This window comes from Pogona vitticeps, chromosome 3, assembly GCF_051106095.1.
Source record: "Pogona vitticeps strain Pit_001003342236 chromosome 3, PviZW2.1, whole genome shotgun sequence".
NCBI classification, from domain to species: Eukaryota; Metazoa; Chordata; class Lepidosauria; order Squamata; family Agamidae; genus Pogona; species Pogona vitticeps.
The window spans coordinates 195,366,219-195,388,167 of record NC_135785.1 but is presented as its reverse complement, the minus strand read 5'-3'; the positions used below and the strand labels follow the sequence as shown (position 1 = coordinate 195,388,167).

Here is a 21,949-nt window from a genome sequence, read left to right as displayed (position 1 = left end):
TTAACCTTCTGAAAATTCTCTAGAGGTGTATTGAGTCCAAGGAAGTCACATGCTAAAGTGGATCATATCTTATATGTTATCAGCCTCCCACTGGAAGAGAAAGCTGTGTAAATCACACAACCTGTCCTTTTAAAACTAGTCACCTGCTTTGAGGTATGGTGAAACACCCTAGCTTGAACCAAAGTCCAGCTGCCAGTTCAGCTGGCATGTCTACCTGGAGAATGCTGTCTTGCCTCAGGCAGCAAAATTTTAGCCCTGCACACAGGATTATGTAATTGCCATATATCTGGCTTGAATACATTTATACATTTGATCTAGATCTACTTCATGCTTGACCTATTGTATATCCCTGAGAAAATGGATCCAGTGCTGAAATGGATGTCAGGGACTCTGCAAATTCAGATTAAAATCCAGTTTGGCAAAGCTTGCTCGCATCTATAATTACATCAGGAATGCAGTGGAATATTATCACATCCCATCTGTATTCATACCTATCTGTTCATGTATTTGTATACTGCCCTTATTTCTAAAACAAATGTGACTTCAGTACTGTATATGAAAAACAGATAAAAGCATAGAAACAATATAAAACTTAATTAAAAGTATAACATCATGATCAGCAAAAGAGAAGATTAAGAAGGAGAGATAAATCACCACGAGACACAGTTACAAAGCTCTGTAGGCTTCTTCAGACTAGAATGTTTTGGTTCACTGGTATCTAAAGCACAACACTTGGGAAAAGTTACTTTTTTGGACTTCAACTCTCAGAATCCCTAGCCAAGTTTTCCAGAGTTTGCCAAAGATGTTTGCTTAACGGAAAGCTGCTAACTCCATATACCTCCCTTTCCCCTCTCATACACCCTAGCTCTAAATCTTCAAAGTAATATACTGGTGGTATCAGTACAGGCTAGTTGGTTCAGAAGAAAATGAAATTCAGCCTCTCCAAGGAAGGTGGGAGCACAAGCATCTTTCTTAAATCTCACCATTTTCAGATTTGAAAACATTCAAATGCTATAAATGTGTATTGAGGGCACTTTCACCTCACCCTAAGGTGCTTCCTGGTATCCAAAGCCCAAACCAAACCAATTGCCAGAAGCACTGTAAGAACACTAAATTGTACTACTTGGATGTCAGGGTTAAACAAGCATTAAGTTTGTCTGGCCTCAAATGGGCTCCAGTCCATACAAGTTTATGCCAAGTAGAACTAGTTAGTGTACTTATTAATATACCACAAAGTTCTTTATGGACTTTCTTCCTCTTGTTGTTGTGCTAGTAGAGGTTAAACATAATCATTGCTGTCTTGACTTTGGATATGGCAGCTCTAAACAATGATGTGATGATGCATCCAATCCAGTCACTCAGGTTCTTCAGCCAGTAGATTTTGTCCCTCATGCATTTCTTTTCCTATTTATTTTACTTTGCATTTCATCTACGTATAACAGTCTGTATTTTTCACTTTTCATTATGTAACTAAGGTATTTTAGCTTTTTTGCATTTTATATGTTTTATTATGTATTCATGTACTTTAGTACTACTTTGCTGGTCACCCTCGTCATGCAGGAAATGCTTCTCATCCCGAGATAAATCCACTTTTCAAATGCTTTTATTCTTTTTATAGTACCCTCTATTAGAGTCCACAATTCCATGCCATATAGTAAAACCAAGAATACTTATCACCTCATGATGCATATTCTCAAAAGCGGTTTAAAACTTTTGTGGCATATTACATTCTTTATCTTAAGGAAGCTGCCATCTCGTTCTCATTTTTAATGCATGGCTAGCATCCCACTGTTCATTCAACCAAATTCCAAGGTAATTATATTTGTGAACATGCTCCACACTTTCATTTTGGATCTTTAACTGCTGCTTGCTTTTTACTGATTATCATGAACCTGGTCTTCTTAGCATTCATTTTCAGACTATGCTCATTACTTACTTGACAGACTTTATAGAGTAACTTTTGCAGGCCGTCTAAACTGTCAGGCAGTCATACTGTATTGTACATATAACAGATGCTACTGATAAGTTCAGTATAGACAATTATACTGCTATTTGAATCAGCAAGTGCTTCTTGGAATACATATGGAAAAGCAGCAGTGACAGAATAATCCTTCTTCTTTGTACAGTATATTTGTTTCTTCTGCCATCTGATCTTCAACTTTCATTGCAGCTTTCTGTCACTAGCAAAGATGAATAGCTCAGTGGTTTAGGCATCTGGCTGTGGAGCAAGAGGTTGAGAGTTCAATTCTCCACTGTGCCTACTTGGCGGGAGCTGGACAAAAATCCACAGGGTCTCTTCCAGCTATGCAGTTCTAAGATGATGATGATGATGATGATTGGCAATTATACAACTATGCCTTGAATCAAGGTCTCTGTTTACTAAAAACTCCATTAGGTTACTATGTTAAACTTTTCCAAAGGCTTTCTCATAGTCAACAAAGCAATTTATAACTAGCTCATGGCATGGCATCTCTCTCCAAGCACATCTCAGTAATGCTGCCCTGCTTCCAAATCCTTTGAATCCAAACTGCATATCTCTTGCCCCTTCTCTGCACTTCTACCAATGCATTTTCTGTGAGTAGCCCTCAGGCAAATTGCTCATTAAGCTTATCATTCTAAGTTGCTACAAGCCTTAGTATTTTCCTTTGTAAAATAATATAATAACCCAAATCAATATCCTAGATGACTGGAATGCAAAAGCCGGAACAAAGCAGAACCAAATGTTGGAAAATTTGATCTAGTGGACAGAAATGGAGGACCTCTCATAGATTTCTGAGAAGCCAACAATCTGTTTATTGCAAATACATATTTCAAACAACTGAGTAGATGGTGGTGATACGTGTGGACATCACCAAATGAAAATAAAATAGACAATGTAATTGGAAGTAGGAGATGGAGATGCTGTATTCTGTCTGCCAAAACAAGACCGGAAATGGACTATGGGAACGAACCACATTAAATTAAAGCTGAAAAAGAACACTAAAAGAATTGTATTGCCAAAATATAATTCAAAAAACATTCCTGATGAATTTAAAGTCAACATGAGGAACAGAATTGCATTACTAAACTCAATTGACCATGAGCCAGAAGAACTGTGAACTGAAACCAGATATATTGTTAGGGAAGATTGCGAAAAGTAATTCCTGTAGTTTCATTTAACTGTTGTTTAACATCTGATAACTTCTCTTTCATCAAATCTTCCATCTGGCTGAGGCACTCATTTACCTGCTGAAATCCTGTTATTATTATCATTTGCATGATAACCTGCCATTCTTTATCTGACAAAGTCCCCAACATTTAATATTTTAATTTTTCGGAGGCCATTTCCATCTTTCCAATGAGTATCGTCTGTATAAATCATACTCTTTAGTTTCCATTATTTTATCAACAAACCAAACCCACCATCATAAACCTCCCCGAGGTACTTCCTCCCATCCTTACCCAGATATTATAGCATATAGATCAACTTTTAGCCCAACAATTTAAATTAAAACCGCAATGAAGCTCCGCCTCTTCAAAGAGAACTATTTCAATAACCAGTGCAAAGAAACAGAGGAAAACAACAAAAGAGGGTGGGGAAGTGATCTCTTCCAGAAGATCAAAGAAATCAAAGGAAAATTTAACCCTAGATTGTTGTTAATCATTTAATCATGTCTGACACTTTGTGACCCCATGGACCAGAGCATGCCAGGCCCTCCTGTCTTCCACTGCCTCCGGGCGTTGGGTCAGATTCATGTTCATAGCTTCGATGAATAGGCTTGTTAGATGAACAAAGGACAGGTGTGTGTGAATGAAAATCTCACTTCTGTAGTTGTTCTCCATGGAAGTCATGGGTCGTTAACAATAGTTAACATTTGGCCTTTCTGGTGGGTGTGGTCTTGATCTTTCTGAAGAGGGATGAAAGGACAGCATTATAAATAGAAGACAGATTGTATCTCAGGTGCTCAGCCCTCTTGAGTGAAGGATTTTCTATATACACATGTATGGCCCCTCTCCCAAACCAGGGAATTAGAAAAGAACATCAAGTGTAAGGATATATTACTAGAGACCAAGACCAAGATCATCCATACTTTCTTGTATTCTTGATCACTATGTATGGGTTTAAAAGCTGGACAGTAAAGAAAGCTGACAGGAAAAAAAATATTTGTTTGAAATGCCATTCTGGAGGACAGCTTTGCGGATACTCTGGACTGCCAGAAAGACAGATAAGTGGGTTCTAGATCAAATCAAACCTGAACTACGTTTGAAGGCAAAAAATGATGAAACTGAGGCTGTCCTACTTTGGGCACATTATGAGAAGGCAGAATTCTCTGGTAAAAACAATAATGCTGGGGAAAGTGGACGGCAGCAGGAAAAGAGGAAGACAAAACACAAGATGGATTTACTCCCTAAAGGAGACCACATGTTTGAGTTTACAATTGCTGAACAGGGCTGTTGGGGGACGGTACATTTTAGAAATCGTTTGTTCATAGGATCACCATAAGTTGGAGGTGATTTGATAGCATGCAACAAAAACAACAATAACCCAAACAACTTCAACTTTGTTTTAAAACCAACATAAACCCTGTGGTTGACCTGATCTCTCCACTTGGAACCCTTCGAAGCAGGCAGTGAGGCCTAGGAGTCTCACTTTACCTGTAGGCTTGAAACTACTATGAATGCATCTATTAGTCTTTAAGATGTCTAACATTCTATGGTAAAGTACAGGAATAAATGCCTTGCAGAGTCCAGTAGCTGCCAGAATCAAGTGTCTCCTCCTTCTTTTGGCCGTGATTGCCATGGATGATGCTAGCATAAGGTTGTCAGATAGGAAGCATGCTGATTTACTTAAAACATGGATCTTGCCAGGTTGGCCAGACAGTGTTGGGCTAGTTGGATCAGCTATAAGTGATTTCATATGTGCCACTGACTGCCTTTAGTCCCTCAGAGTCTCGTGCCTGGAATTGATGTGCTGGCATTGAAGAGAGACAGGCAGTTTTCAATGTGTATTTTCATTCTAGGATTAGTGTGTGTGATTAAAGGCAATTGACAAAAATACTCCAGGGGGCCTGGACAGTTTCAGCAAAGAGGAGGAGGGGAAAAAAGCCAAATGAGGTTGCGATCTTGTTGTCAGGTGTTTGAGAGAAAGTCCCTTTGAACCCAGTGGAGTTTATTTTAGAGTAGCTGTGTGTGGGGACTGCAGTGTTGTTGGTGGCCAAATCAAAGAGACACTTCTGGATAAGGAGAAAAAAAAATTTATTTGTGCAAAAGCCATTCCTAAATCTGCTCAGCTTCATGGGGAAAATTAGCAAGTGGATACTGGACTTAAAATACATATAAAATGCAGATGTTCACAAGTGACACAAAAATACAGGCACTGTGCCTGTAAATCACTTTCCTGTGGGGCCACCAATCAGTTTTAAAACCCTCATACAAGTCCACTGAAATGGGATTTTGTCCTTTCAACACAAGAACTGAAGTTCAAACAGGCTTTAAGAGTTTGGAAAAAAAATGTAAACCTTTGTTTTAATTGCTGGTGGCACTTGGTTTGATTTTGTATACAAAGCCATAGGCAGTTGTGTACTTTGACCTTATCAGAACACACTTTTTTGTGTGTATCCTCAGACATGCAGGTTTTTCTATAAAACATCCACACAATAAAATATTAAATAAAAAAGTAATAATCAGGATGAAATACATAATATGCCAATGCTTTATTTTCTGCAGAAAGCTTAACTCTAACCTCTGAACAGCAGCCTGGTTAGAAAGGTCCACACCAGTGGCTCTAAGCCTTGGGTTACCCAACTGTTCTTGAACTGCAATTGCCAGAAACCCCAGCCAGCACAACTCGAACTGGGGTCTCCAGATGTTCTTGAACTGGAATTCCCAGAAGCCTTCACCACTTGCTGTGCTGATCAGGATTTCTGGGAGTTGCAGTCCAAGAACATCTGGGGATCCATGATTGAGAAACTGGTCTACAAAACAATTCTGAAGGAAAATGGGGCTTGAGCTTTTGCATGCTTCCACAACTAAAGAGCCCCCTAGAGTTACAAGCTGTCCCTGTCAATGCTTCTGCAGTATGCTTTGATGGGATCTGAAACCAGCACCCACAGGACATATTTAGCAGGTCTGTGGGCATTTCTGAATTCCCAGCATGGTGTAGTGGATAGAGTAACAGACTAGGCCTGGAAACCAGGATTCAAAACAAGGTGGAAACTTAAAAGCACTCCTTAAATATCCCACTTACCTTGAAAGTTTTATTAGGGATGCTATAAGTTGTTTCTGACTTGAAGGCACATAACAGCAGCAGCAGCAACAGCAGCAACAACAATGGCATTTTAAATTGTTGTAAGCCGCCCCGAGACCTTTGGGTAGAGTGGGCAGCATATAAGTTAAATAAATAAAATAAATAATTTTCTAGACTGCATGTTTACTGAAACTTCAGAATGGCCTATTTGCTGATATTTATGAGTGATCTAGCAGTGGGGGCTGGTCCCTCTTGATTTTGGAAAGGGTAATGTTGCAACTCCAGATTTTAGTCCAAACTTTACAGGATCTATCCAAGACGCTGAACTTTAATTTCTGTAGATTCAGCACCTTGGACAGCTCCTTCAAAATTTATATCAAAATCTCAAGCAGACTTTCTCCCCACCCCACCTCCATGAAATTGGAATCATCAGGTTCTGTTGGGATCTACTTCCACTTCCAGCCTCCCCAGGCCTTCTTTTTATTTCTTCTAACTTTTCTGTTGCCAGAAGAACTCCATTAAGAAGGAAACACAGAATAGCAGCACAATGTCTTTTAGCTGTGAGCAGCAGGAGCCCTCAGTCTGGAAGCACCCTGAGAGACTGCAATGAGCATGACAGCAGGGAGTGATTTTTGAAGATCGTAAGCTGAAGCCAAACTCTGCAGGGATTTATATGCCAACAGGCCAGGCAGCAACTAAAATAGTGCCTGAAAGACAATGGGGCACCAGAGCAAATGCCACGTGCCTGAACAGAAGTGACATATCCCTGGTGAGTCATTGCTGCAAAGTGAGCTCCCATTGATTTCAGCACGGAATAATGTGATTTGAAATACTAATTAATTCGTCATTGTTCCTAATTTTGGGAGGAGGGAAGAGGAAAAAGAGAAAAGAGAAGGGTGGCCCATCAAGCAACAACTTTGAATTGCTGTCCACATCTTAAAGTACCACGGCCATCCTAGGGCCTTTGAATCCTGCAGCGTGGAAATGGGTCTTTGCTCCCAGACTGGGCAAGAGAACAGAAGGGAATAGAGCAGAACAGAGAGGGTCATTGGCTGTTTTGGCATCCCACACCTAACCTTCTAAAATGCCATTGTCAGAGTGCCAGGATCCTGACAGAGGGCTGACTCAGTAGGAGACAGTGGTTTATGTAACCTCCATCAATCCATTATTACAAAGGGGCTTTCAGGAACTCCTGTGTGCCAGGCACAGTGAGGGTTATTGACTGCAGAGACCGTGAAAATGCACAGAGAGGCTGCATCCATTAGGGCTGCTGCTCTCCCCCAATTAGAGAGAAAGAAAAAATCATTACTCAGCAGCCATCAGCCAACAGTGTGTGCAGTGCTGAAGTGCATGCCTTCGATTTATCTTCTCCCGCCACCTCACGGCAAACTTAATGACAACTATTAGAGTTGATTGCCCACACTGAGTGCCCAGTGTGTCTAAAGGGTGGGATGGGATGGGGAGATTCACTTGGTAATCTTTGTCATAATTACATGGCAGGAGAATGCTGGCTAAATTCGAGAAAGGGAGGAGGAGAAGGAAAGGAGGTTCTGTACATTGTGGAGTTCCAATATCATACGCCCATCACAGGTGTGCACTCAGGATTTTAGTGGCTTGTGCCAGGTTTAGCCGATTTTGTAAAAATGCTTTTTGTGGAGTTTTAGAGAAGAGGCAGTACTTCCAGGTATGCATATTAAAATGGTGTTGTTTGGAAATATTTAGGATGGGTAGATCAATTAAAAGCTGTAATATTTTTTCTTGTTTATTTTTTTTAAAAGAGGCTGTGATTGCAAACATGTTTGTGGAGTGGGGCAATTTTCAAAAATTTTCCATTGCATCCTCATCCTATGTAGTTAGCTGGCTGCTGCAGGTACTTCCACATTGTGCATTGTTGTTCCTATATGAAGTCAAAACAAAATCACAAGGGGATTCAGGAGCAATCCTCATGCAATGTGAGGGGCAATACTGTTTACTCAAGCATTACTAATATCCCAGACTAAAAAATAAATATTTAAAATCTTTTTTAAAAATTAATTGTAATCCTCTATCTGCTTCTGAAATTTTGAAGGATGCTTTCATTCAAACTGCCAGTGCCTTTGTGCGCATGACCACACACGCCCACCTGGAGAGGAAACGGAAAGCAAGTAGCCTGTCCAACATTTGAATGCTGGTGCCCCACAAAAATGATGCTCATTTGCTTCTGAAATTTGCAGGTTTCCTAACAAGGGCAAACAGTATGCTGAATCTCATTATCATTACAGTTTTCTGCAAAACACAGGAGAGTATCTATTGATTTTTGGAAAGCCACCAAACTGTAAAAGCTGCTCTAGCATAAGACCTCTTGCACCTATATTTCTAAAACAGTACAGGGCTGATCCTTTTAGGAGGAGCAGCTGTTTCTGAAAATGTATACATATATGTACCTGTTTCTGAATGATGGTTAACTGGAAATATGATGGCTTGGATTTCTGGATCAAGATTTTGATTTTGTTCAGAATCAGTCCAAACCAAACCGTGTAAGGGTTTCTGAATCATCCAGTGGGGTCTGAATTAAATGTTTCAGTCAGCTTCAACCGTTAGGATGTGTCAAATACAGTCATTGAACTGTAGTGCTGGAAAGGTCTCCAGGAATCACCAAGTTTCAACCTGTGCTGAAGCAGGGAGTGATATTCAATATCAGAAGCACTTCACATTAGTCTTTTGATATTAACACCTTAGGTTGTACCTACAGCCCTCATTGCCAGTTTCATTGTTCTTTTTCATTTGTGCCTTTACTTTACATTCACAGTGTTCCTACTTTAACATTTAGGGCTTAACTATCCAGTACTCTTTATAACTGTCCTGTTGGCTGGCCTTATGAGCTGCCAATGTGTATTGTGCTGACCTTCTGCAGATGTGCACACTTTGGCTTAATAATTTGAGTTACAGAATGTATGACTGGGCCAAAAATAAACATCTGAAACTTGATTGGCCTGTGTGTGAGGGGAAGTGTGGACGTCTCCTGCCCTTTCTTCCAACCAAAGAGCAATTGCCGTGGCGTCAAGGTGCTTTAGGATACAAGTCCAGGCAATGTATCCTGGGTGAGAATTGTTGTGAAAACCTGGAAGCAGAGAGAGTGGTGTCATGCTGAGTGGTTCCCAACCTTGGCTCCTCAGATGTTCTTGGACTGCAACTCCCAGAAATCCTGGCCAGCACAGCTAGTGATGAAAACCTCTGGGAGTTTTAGTCCAAGAACATCTGAGGATCCAAGGTTGGAAACCACTACGTTAACAAGAAAACAAGAACAATTTCTACAGTGCTTGTTACTACAAAATTCTAGAGAAAAAAATGCATGTCAGATTATGATAGTGTATGGCAGCTCAATGAATTTCTGCAATTCATTTTGATTTTTTATTAAATCTGGAATGAAGCCTGTAACTATTACTATATCATCATTCTGGAACACTGTTAAGATCATGGAGTAGACTAAGGCATTCTTGGTATTATTTGGAGTTTTGAAAAAATGATTATTAAAAAAAACCAAAATATTTTTTTAAGTGTGTGTTTTACAAAGCCTGTAATCTACTCTTTGGCAATAGATGATTCATTGCACCATGGAAGACGTTGTTGTTGTTTAGTCGTTTAGTTGGGTCCGACTCTTCCTGACCCCATGGACCAGAGCACGCCAGGCCCTCCTGTCTTCCACTGCCTCTCGGCGTCGGGTCAATTTCATGTTGGTAGCTTCGGTGACACTGTCCAACCATCTCATCCTCTGTTGTCCCCTTCTCCTCCTGCCTTCACACTTTCCCAACATCAGCGTCTTTTCCAGGGAGTCTTTTCTCATGAGATGGCCAAAGTATTGAAGCCTCAGGATCTGTCCTTCCAGTGAGCACTCAGGGTTGATTTCCTTTAGAATGGATAGGTTTGTTCTCTTTGCAGTCCAGGGGACTCTCAAGAGTCTCCTCCAGCACCACAGTTCAAAAGCATCAGTTCTTCGGCGGTCTGCTTTCTTTATGGTCCAGCTCTCACTTCCATACATCACTACAGGAAAAACCATAGCTTTGACTATTCGGACTTTTGTTGGCAAGGTGATGTCTTTGCTTTGTAAGATGCTGTTGAGGTTTGTCATCACTTTCCTTCCAAGAAGCAGGTGTCTTTTAATTTCGTGGCTGCTGTCACCATCTGCAGTGATCAGGGCGCCCAAGAAAGTAAAATCTGTCACTGCCTCCATATCTTCCCCTTCTATTTGCCAGGAGGTGATGGGACCAGTGGCCATGATCTTAGTTTTTTTTGATGTTGAGCTTCAGACCATTTTTTTGCACCCTCCTCTTTCACCCTCATTACAAGGTTCCTTAATTCCTCCTCACTTTCTGCCATCAGAGTGGTATCATCTGCATATCGGAGGTGGTTGATATTTCTTCCAGCAATCTTAATTCCAGTTTGGGATTCTTCCAGTCCGGCCTTTCACATGATGTATTCTGCATATAAGTTAAATAAGCTGGGGGACAATATACAGCCTTGTCTTACTTCTTTCCCAATTTTGAACCAATCAGTTGTTCCATATCCAGTTCTAATGGAAGACGTACCATCTATTAATATATTTGCTGAGAACTTCTGGAACAATCAGGTTTTTTATATGACGCCTCAGACAAGAAAAACCTAAAACACCTACATTTATGCACATTCAACAGTAATTTGTCTTATGCTCAGGATCCGGTTAGAAGTCACTTTGTCTTAAGGGCACCAGACTCTAAGAAGCCCAAAATGCCACTCATTTTTGCTTAGCCTTTGCTGTGGAAAACTAATTCATTTAATGACTTCGCTGAGGGGAGAGAGCCTAAATATTTTGAGGAGCGGGGGGGGGGGGGAAGCAGTTTTAGTCCAAAGGAGTGCACATATCTTTCATCTTTTAGAAAATAAGTTGTTGTTTTGGTGAAAGGAAAAGAGATAGAACCAGAAAATTTAACATGTTAATTATTTTCAAGGGTTGCTTCCTTATTGTTGATGCATAATGATGTGTTTTAAGCCATATGCATTTTTAAAAAAGGCCCTTTAATACTGCTGTCTTTTGCTTTTTTAACAGGTGGTCAGGCAGAGATAGGAAATTGCCCAAAATACGACAACGGCATCATATCCTTTTCTTGCAAAGGTCAATGAATTATACCGTGCATGTTACTAATTTTCAGACTTTACAGTCAACCACAAGAAACATGGAAAGTGATGTTTCTGAGAATACTAGGGAGGCTGGCAAGTCTTTGGGTCCAAGTCCCGAGTCCGTGTCTTTGGTACCAAGTCTGGCGTCCCAAGCCCCATGTTTGAGTCCCTATTAAAAACAAGCTTATTTTTCTCCAGAAAAAAAAGGGAAGTGGTGAGTGAGTTCCAAGTCACAGGCCGAGTCAGAATAATTGAAAAAAATAGAACCTGAGTTGAGTTCAAGTTGAGTCATGGGTGTGACTTAAGTCTGACTTGACAATGAGTCCTGTGAGTTGAGTCCCCATCCCTGGAGAATACCTCCCCAAATTATGAAACACCATTGAAATCAAGTGTTGACAATAAAATAAAATCAAGGAGAATAATGGAGAAAAAGTATAGCCGTTCAGGAGGCTGCTGCAAACCCCATTAATCTGCAGTCCAACCTGAATTTGCGGCACAGGGCTGCAGTCAGATGAACACGTCTCAAGGGTCACTGGAAGGACAGCTCCACCATCAAGGTCTTGATCAGGAACTCCAAGGGTGGGTGGTGAGGGATCCGGCTGCTCAACACCCTCTCCTAGCTGTCTCTTGCTGGGATTTCTTTGGTGACACATTCCCTTAGGTGGATATATCATATGGGTGTGGGGGCGGGACAGGTTATCTTATTTTTTTAAATTAAACATAATTGCATTTATGTTTAATTTTACATTTAAACATAATATTAAACATAATATATTGTTATGTATTTATATTGTATATATATTATTGTTATATTGTTATAATAATATAACAATATAACAATAACATATACAATATATAAAGATAATATATTGTTAAATATAATATATTAAACATAATATATGGTTATGTTATGTAATATTAAACATAATATCTTCCAATATTAGAACTTGTTACAAGTCAACATTCATGTAATCACAACAGACAACAATAAAAAATTATGATAGACAACCAGATTTTGCCCAAAAATTATGAAGTCCCATTAAGCCACAACCCTCCAATTACCCAACAAAATTACAAAGCAAAATCTAGTTATAAAATATTTTAAAAATTGCAACAGCAATTAACCAAATTTGCAGGACTTGTCAGCAGGCATTCTCAGTTTTTCATTGCGATTTATTCCTCTCAGTCTTTTAACTGTGAACCTCAGTACTTTCATTGCACATGCCAGTTTACCTGATTAAAGTTCTGTGGTGCATTTCTGTGGCTGGCCATGACCAATGAATTTACCAAGTGTACATGGTTGTCTCTGGCACTAGGCAATACTCCACTGCTGTACATTGGCATTCCTCTGTCTCCTCATTTTTCTCAGTAGGATCTTCAAAACCTGCTTTTGGCTCTACCCTTCACAGAGTATGCACTGCCCAGCTGAGGTTTCAGGGCACCAATCGGCAGCTGAATGATCTCCAGTGAGGAATACAAACCAGCAGCACGCAAAGACTAGAAAGTGTGTGTGTGTCCTTGCTCATGGTTTTTTTTGTCAATAACATTGTGCTGTTTGGAACACAGCAGGGGCAGAGTACCCGAACTGCAACACATGGGCTATTTTGTTTCTGTTGCACAACGCCGCCCAGAAGCCACTGGCAATGGTGCGGCTAAAAAATATTGTAAATAAAATAAATAAACTCTTTCCAGCAGCAGTGCAAAGCCTGGAGGAAAAATCCCCCCTCCCAACATTTTGAGGATTTGCCCCACGACAACTCAAAGACCCATCTCTGGTCTCTTTTTCTGGCCCTGAAATCTCAAGAGAGTGGGATGCTCCTGAACCACCAGCCTTGATTAGGTAGAACAATGTGGTCTACCTAATCAGGCAGCAGATACTGGGTGTCATGAAAAGGTAACTAACGCTTAGTTACCAGAATGATTCTTGTTTTATTTCTCCTGCCGGGGAGAGCCTTGTGGAAAAGTTCTCTTTTCAGGTGCCAAAATAAATGATCTGGCCTTGAGTATGCATGCATAGTAGGGAAGAGAGTGTGTGTCAATATTTGCTGCTGTACCTCAAGTAGCAAAACGGCTTTAGCCAACTCTGTAGCTTGATCTTTTCAATATTTTCAAGCCTGGAGAGATGGACTGAGATAGAAAAAGGAACAAATTATACATTACAGATAACAAAGCATGCTAGTTAAGATAGCATTAGTGTTCTTGAAACATGATTCTGGCAGGCCTTCATGTCTGAAAATTGAGATTTGCAAATTTCACTCATAATCACTTCTCAATGTTCCATCACAAAACAAAGAAATCTGGTTTGCAGACTATGGCAGGCATGAAGACTCGTGCTGTGACCATCAGATAGTTTCAGCATCTAAAGAATTTGATCTTCTAATGATGTGCTCTCTGTAACATATATTTTGACTGAGAGAGAGAGAGAGAGAGAGAGAGAGAGAGAGAGAGGAAGGAAGGAAGGAAGGAAGGAAGGAAGGAAGGAAGGAAGGAAGGAAGGAAGGAAGGAAGGAAGGAATCCGGTGACATAGATATCTGGACTATTTCCTGCTAATTATTCTTTACATCCAGGCTAGAGCAGGGAAGGGTTGTCTCCTTGCGTCAGTAGGGCAGGGTGTATCTATTCAATTAGCTGTGAACATCTGGTTGTCATGTGTTTTTTTTCCTTTTCCTTTTTTCCCCCAGCCAAACCGCAGATAAATCTGAAAAGGTGTCACAAGTTCATGCAAAGAAAAACAGTAGAAACAGGAACAGCTGTTGGTTGTTGTCCATGTATGCTATTTATACCCTCATTATTCAATGTCAGTGATGTCATAAATTCCTTGGCAGGATTTCTTGGTCAGTCGAACATGCATTTGGTAGTTCAATCACATATCACATATCAGGATAAGAATAAATAAAATACCAACCCGAATGTTATGTGTTCAAGAAATGTTAAAGAAAGAAAGAAAGAAAGAAAGAAAGAAAGAAAGAAAGAAAGAAAGAAAGAAAGAAAGAAAGAAAGAAAGAAAGAAAGAAAGAAACCACTTAAAAACATTTTGGAGGGCATTCTCTTCTATTGACTTGTGCATGAAATAGATTTGGAAATCTTGTTTTTAATTATATTAAGGTTTTCTGGTCTTAATTTGATTCAAGAACAGAGGAACACCCTATTTTAATTTGTCTTATTTCACTTCATTTCATTTTATTAAAAAAAATAAAAGTACAGCACAATCCTGACCATCTCACAATACTGTTTGGTTCTGTTGAGTCAGTTCTGTTGCGTTCATTGCAACTTACTGCTTAGGCAGGGGGTTGAAGGAATACTGCGTTTTAGCATAATCATCTACATATACTTTTGGAAGATAGCTTCAGATTTTATTTATTCATTTCAAATACTTTCACACCACCTGATTTAGTGGAGTGTTCTACTCTGTGTGATTAACAATAAATATAGTATAAGAAATCAACCCTCCCAAACTTAACATTCCACAATAAACTACCATCACCAACACAAATAAAAGTTAAACCAATGACAACAAACCCAAATGATGGCAGAACAGATGACCTGAATCTGTCACTATTCCAGGGTGTAGATATCCTTAAATGCTTTTTTTTTTTAAGTTTGGTCTTTAACACCCTCTTAAACATTGAGAGGGAGGAGGCCTGGTGAATCTCTAATGGAAGCTCCTGCCACACTTTTGCAGTTCGACTGGGCTAGATAAATTAAGAATAAGAAATTGCTCAATTATTCTACATCAAAACAACAAGAATCAAACAATTATAATGAACAAAGGCAAGGGGGAAATTATTTTGTAAGTATAAATTATCATGTACGTGAACATACACGAGATACAACTTCTCTTTTTTGATACAATAAATCATAGAATGACAGAACCATGGAATTTGAAGGTACTCTGATGGTCATCTAGTCCAGCCCCCTGCCAATGTAGGAAACTGCCCTTTGTGGTTATCCAAACTCTTTTTAGAAACCTCCAACAAAGGAAAGTCCACTTTTGAGGTTGGTTGTTTCATTGTTGATCAGCTCATACCATTGTATCAGAGAGAGTGGATTGTAATTAACAGATGCATACAATGAAATAAAAAAAAATAATCTTTCTTCTTCTTTCATATCACAGCATTGCACAATTTAAAATTATGAACATATATGAAATATAGGTAAAATTAAAAAAAATTAAAAAGTTAAGATATTTAATCTTTAATATTTTTACCAGAAGAGGGCTACTTTAATAGCATTAACTCAGTCATTTGCTAGATCTTCTCTTGTACAGTATATATGATGGGGCAAAAATTGCATGCCCATAAGTGCTGCATTGATTGAATTGATTATTCTTTGATGTTCCTACTTTGCTTCAAATTCTATTAAATGACTTCCAGATGGTCCAGCTTGAATCTTTTCCTGCTGAGAGACACTCTTCAATATTCATCCATTCAGCAATGTCTATTGTTTTTGTTTTCCATAGGTTTATTCCAGCCTATTCTGGTTTAATTTTTAGAGCTTGAGCCGAAAATTTTTCCTCAATTTTAGTTGTCATCTAGGGAGTTGGAGTCCATGAAGTGATTGAGTTTGGTCCTGTATTACCTTATTTTGTTAATTATTTGCTAGCACTTCTCAGCATACTTCTGGAGGGGCAATAGGGGTATGTTTCAGGCAGCCGCTAATAACCCCCCATGATTCATTAAGAGTTATATCCACTTGTTTGGTATGTGCTGATTTATATCATATAGCACTAGCTTATTTTGCTGTGGAGCTTTTAAGACAAAAAGACTATATTTTAGTCTTAAAGGTGCCATACAACTTTTGTTTTTGTTATATAGGCTATATATATACAAATTAGCACAGCTACTACTCTGGGAACTCTTACTGTCAAGGAGTTCTTTGTAATATTTAGTTGATACTTCTTTTTAGGAGATAAAAATGTATGGGTATAGATCTAGATAGTCTAGATAACTTTGTTGACTTTTCGACAAGAGATAGACATATACTATGGGCCTTATTTATGGACATTTCCCTTCTTTCCCTCTGAAATATGAGCTGGAGCAAGGGTGTCATTTTAAATTAGAATGATTTGGGTCTTCCAGGAGAAATAGTGATTTCATCTTTTATTGTGTTTTCTTATTTTGCATCTGTGGGGCTTTGTTTTATTTTTTGATCTTTAAATGGTTATTTACTTCAATTGTATATTTAAGCTTCATTTTATTGTGATTTTTCTTAGGGCACTTTTAAAATGAAACTACTTTGGGGACTTCTTAAAGGATAAAAAGCAAAATATACATATTTTATATATAAAATAAAATCTACAAAGGAAAACCCATAACAGATGAAAGATTCCTACTACAAAACAGCATGGAGTTGTGTTCACTTTAAGCATGGAAGGCATCTTTGCCTTCTACTTTGGTCCTTCAGTTAGATCAACATGGAAGCTTGCATAACATATTTCTGGTTAACTGAGGCTGCAGCCTTATACTGACTTACCTTAGAGGAAATCCCTTTGAATGGCTTGGGGCTTACTTTAAGTAGGCACATGGAATGCCCTGCACTTGTGCTTCACCAAAGTGATCTCCTCCTTAATTCTTAGACCTCTTATCCTTCTGCATGTGTAATTAACTGGCTGGGTTTTCCAAACCTGCATTTTCAGCTGTGATGTTTATCTAAGGGGGCAGTTCACTGAGCTGGCAGAAATGCTCCATTGTGAGGTCAGTCTGGGATTCCTGGGCCTCCAGCCAACACTGATAAACCACACTGAACAAGTGAGAATCACCGGAGGGCTCAGATTGAAGTCCTGGCCCTCGGAATAAAAGTCCAAATTCATTTGCATAACACTTTAAAAAATACAAGAGAAAAGATCCCCACACCATCCCAGGATGCCTGGGAGTCTCAGGTTCAAATCCGCGCATAACCATGAAGAGCTCTCTGGGTTCACTTGAGCCATGGAGCTGCAACTATAGTGGGAAGCTGAATTGGAGCAATTTGACTTTGCTGTGGCTTGATTCACCCTATTTTCCCCCTTCTGTTCAGGTTAGGTGATCACACAAAGACTGCAAATTGTTTTGGTGCCAGTATCCATACTGGTCCCTCAATCTGATGCATTTGATCTGTTGGACAGCTTTTCTTTGACCCCCCCCCCTCCACTCTGCTGATCCCTTCTATGGTTCATTGTAAAGCTGATGGGTTGTTTAAAGTGTTGCAGGGCATTCTGGGAAAGAGACGGTTTTCAAAAGTTCTGCATAACATACAAACGTATGCACACATGCTACAGAAACAGTAGTCTGCTATAATTCATTGGAGTTGTTTCTCTTTCATATCGATTTTCATCTCTCTCTTTTTTTTGTCCATGCAGAGGTGGTTTAGTGCTACACTAGTATATCTATGTAGTGATAAGGTGATCTAGCGCTAAACTTGGTAGTTTGCTTTTAATTTTTTTTAAAATACTTCAACATGATTTGGAAGAACAACTGCCTGGGTGGGTTTTCCTGCTCTCCAAAACAGGATAAAATCTGTGATGAACTAGCATGCATACCTTTGCAAGCTGGAATGCAGAAAGCAGAGTTCCAATCCCATTGTGCCTCCAAGGATTGGGATCAGTTGAGATCACATGGCGTGTATATGGTTAATGGAGAGATGTACCCTGCCATCTGTGTGGCCTTGCACAAGCCTCACAGACCCAGAAGGAGAGTCTGGTGAAGGACGTTTGAGTGTTTTAAACCCAGAAAACCCTGGGAGGGTTGCCATCAGTCCAAATGCACTTTCTGGCACATAATTATTATTTTAACATCTGTACAATTTAATTATCAACAGGTTTTGGACATTGAACATTAAATGACACATTGTTTGGTGTATAACTCAATCATCTGTGCTATTCTAATCCTGAGAATATAGAAAGTTAAGTTAAAAATATAAAATCTTAGCCAAAATCACTACAACCCAAATTAAAACTGAAATATCTGCAACATTCCATCATTATAACAACAATGAAGGTTTACAGCTATTGAAGTAGCTCCTGATATCATCTTAGAATAAGGATTTATGACTTCCAGTAGCTTTTACATCTGCTTTTTATATCTGCCTAGATGTTGGCAATGTTAAACATTTATACTTAAGCTCTGGTATGCTGGCTGGATAGCTCAGTGGTTTAGGCATCTGGCTGCGGAGCCAGAGGTTGAGAGTTCAATTCCCCACTGTGCCTCCTATGAATACAGCCACAATGTGTGGCCTTGGACAAGCTGCAGAGTCCCAGGAAGCTCCTAGAAGAAGAGAATGGTAAACCACTTCTGAACAATTTCTATCTGAAAAACTCTGAAAAGGATTGTCATAAGGCAGAAATGACCTGATGGCACAAGATGATTATTACAGCAGGACCATGGTTTCTGTGGGAATCAGTTCCAAGCACACCCCCTCTCGCGGATGTTGAAAAGTGCAGGTATAGAAATGCTATATATATCACAGTCTCTGGTACCCACTAGTGGTCAGTTTGGGTGGTACACCTTGGAAAGATGCATTTTTTTAAAAAAAGAAAATTTTCAGGCAGTAGATATGTGAAACTCAAGTATTGATTCTGTGAATGTATTATTATTTAATATCTAGTAAAGGCAAAACAATAGGAGGCTATGGCCATTTAACAAAAATCAAACAACTATTCTTTCCCTTATGTTTAATGAAATATAAACCAACAAAAGAAAGAAAACTGTAGACATAGTTATTTATTTATTTATTTATTTATTTATTTATTTATTTATTTATTTATTTATTTATTTATTTATTTATTTATTTATTTATTTATTTTCCACTAAAAAATAGCCCTCCATACAGGTAAGGTTTCTGTATTTGTGTTAGACGTTGTCTAGAGGGGCGGGGTAAAAATCGAATAAATAAATAACTAAATAAATAAATAAATAAATAAATAAATAAATAAGTCTGAATATGTGACTGCTTACTTGTCCGCTTGTGTGAGAGAAAGACAGAGAAAGAGACAGAGTGACAGAGAAAATCAGCTCTTGTCCCTGACTCCACCCACCACTGTTTGTTGTGTCTTTCCTCTCGCCAGCCACTATGGGTGTCACTTGTCAGTGTTAGAGTGCATTATTTATTTACAGATTGATTTAGATTCAAACAAATAATTTACATACATACATACATACATACACGAACACAAAAAAGCAAATAAATTCCCTGCCCAAATGCCTCAAAAGCCTCCCTGACTAGAAATCTCCTCCTAAAGCATATACAGCTAAAATCCACACTCAAGTATAGTATAATTACATTTGGTAAGGAGACAGTGGGGGGGGGGATAGTGGAGAAGAGATTCCTACCTTTCATTCACTTTTAATGAGACAGTCCAGATTTTAGACTCTTCCCTCTGGAAGGGGAGGGGCAGCAGTAGCTACAGATGGACTTAGGGACTCATGAAGAGAGATCCTAGGGTAGTGGTAGATCACATGTTTTCCATGCAGATGGTTGAAGACACAGTCCTTGGCAACTTCATTTAAAAAGAACAGATAGTAGGTGACATGGATAGGGTTGTTATGCTTTAGGGCATCCATTGAAGCATCAGGGAAATGCTCTGCTTCTCCATGTTTCCAGGCTAAGAAATAAATCTGAAGGCAAGCAACCTTGGAGGAGGAAATAGTCTGATTTTTGTGAGGTGGCTTTAAAGCCTGGAGACCTCTTTCTTCCCATTTGCATCCCCTGTTAGGGCTCACTGGCTCTGTTTGAAAGAGTCTATGTTGCTCCAAATGGCACAAAGAATTTAAGTCCAGGCAAGCATTGCCTCTCTTCCTAGTGCCTTCCCCCTGGTTTTTAACATAGTGTTGTTGGACCCATCATAGAGCAAAGCAGGGGGTGTAGCATCCGAGTGATGACTCATGAGCCTTCTTGTTGCACAAGCTGTCTTAGAAGTGGTTCAAAACCTCAATAAACCTGACCTTCCCTGCCCCTTGTCTGTTTTTCCCTGTGACAAAACAAGGACCCACCACTACTTCATCACAAACTGAGAGAGAACAATGATCTGACCTAGTACAAGGGGAGCTTTTTCTGTTCCACTTCACAGAAGCAGACTTCCAATTGATTTGCTGAACCACCTGTATTATATTGCAAGTAGAGATGGGCATGAACGAGAACAGAAGCATGAACTGGTCTGGTTCCTGGTTCCGTTCGGGGATCCCATTTTTTCAAAACAAAATGAAGCTGAACTTTTTTTTCCCCCTTGGAGTTTCATATCACTTCAGCGAAACAGGACGTCTGCCCCTCCCCCTGCCCCGTCGCCTCCTGAATTTGTCTTTAAGCCGTTGCCTCTGCCATCCTGAGAGGCCAGCCTGGCCCCTTGCGTGGAAGCCAGGGCTGCTGCCTGCGCACATGCGCCTGCCTGTCAGCTGAGTGGCAGCTGCATGTGCCCAGGCAGCAGGTCCAGCTTCCATGCAAGGAGCCAGGCCTGCTCCCTCTCAGGATGGTGGTGGTGGTGGAGGCATCAGCAGCTTCATGAAAAGGTAGGGAGGCAATGGAGGCAGTGGGAGACGAGGGACAGGCATGTGGTTGTCTCCCAGCATGAATCTGAAAAGTGAACTGCAAACCGGTTTGTTTTTCGGAGAGTTCGTGATAGTTTGTAATTTGTGGTTTGTGGTTCATGGCTATCCACAAACCATGAACCATCATGTAGCACTGATTTTCTGGTTCATGCTATCTCTAATTACAATACATAAGGTGCGGTGCTCATCCCTGTTTCCAACCCATAGAGCTAGCATTTGTCCGAAGACAATCTTCTGTGGTCACGTGGCCAGCACAACTAGACACGGAACGCCATTACCTTCCCACCATGGTGGTACCTATTTATCTACTCGCATTTTGCATGCTTTCAAAACCACTAAGTTGGCACGAGCTGGGACGAGTGACGGGGGTTCACTCTGACGTGTGGATTTGATCTTACGACTGCAGGTCTTCTGACCTTGCAGCATAGAGGCTTCTGTGGTTTAACCTGCAGTACTACCACATTCCTAGGCATAGACAAGACATAGAAGCCCCTAGAAATGATAGTCAGCTGCAATTAGTGGATGGTGCTCCACTGGTAGAATGATGCAATTCAATGTAACTGAGAGGGCTCAATCTCATCTCCTCACTGCAGCCCCCCGTCCATCCCTCAGACAGGCTCTGGAATATTCAGAAGCCCTTTGGAGTCATTTTTTTTTTGCAACATCTGGGGTAGGAGGAGAGATGAAGGAAGATCAGGGGCAGCAGTTGCTAGCAGAATTTTGGTTATAACCCTGGTTCTATGGCTTGTCCCATTTATTAGTAATGACTGTTACAACTTTCTTACTCCTAGAGTTATGGGACATTCCAATTACTTTAAGGATAGGCAACTTTGCTTTGTTTTGTTTCTCTTGCCCTACCCTTTGTCTTTAATAGTAATCCAACATGCAGAAGTTCAGTAAATGAACTTATATTTTAACATCCAGTTACTATACATAAAGCTGAATTTCCAGATTAGCAGGGCTCCTGTTAATGCTCTGAAGCACCACAAAAAAATAGAAAAGCAAAAAGATGGTTGGCAATCCTATTCATGCATTTGGAAATATATAAATGAGCAATGAATATTACATGAC

General features: G+C 39.8%; 1 long non-coding RNA gene across 1 annotated transcript; it reads right to left on the bottom strand.

Annotated features, from left to right (window-relative positions):
- Positions 1 to 4,864: 4,864 nt before the first annotated feature.
- On the bottom strand, positions 4,865 to 20,346 carry LOC144588190 (uncharacterized). Its single transcript, XR_013543592.1, has 2 exons — positions 12,593 to 20,346; positions 4,865 to 12,015 (listed from the first exon to the last, which is right to left on the bottom strand). It is a non-coding gene; the product is annotated as an uncharacterized LOC144588190 (long non-coding RNA).
- Between the last annotated feature and the right edge of the window lie 1,603 nt (positions 20,347 to 21,949).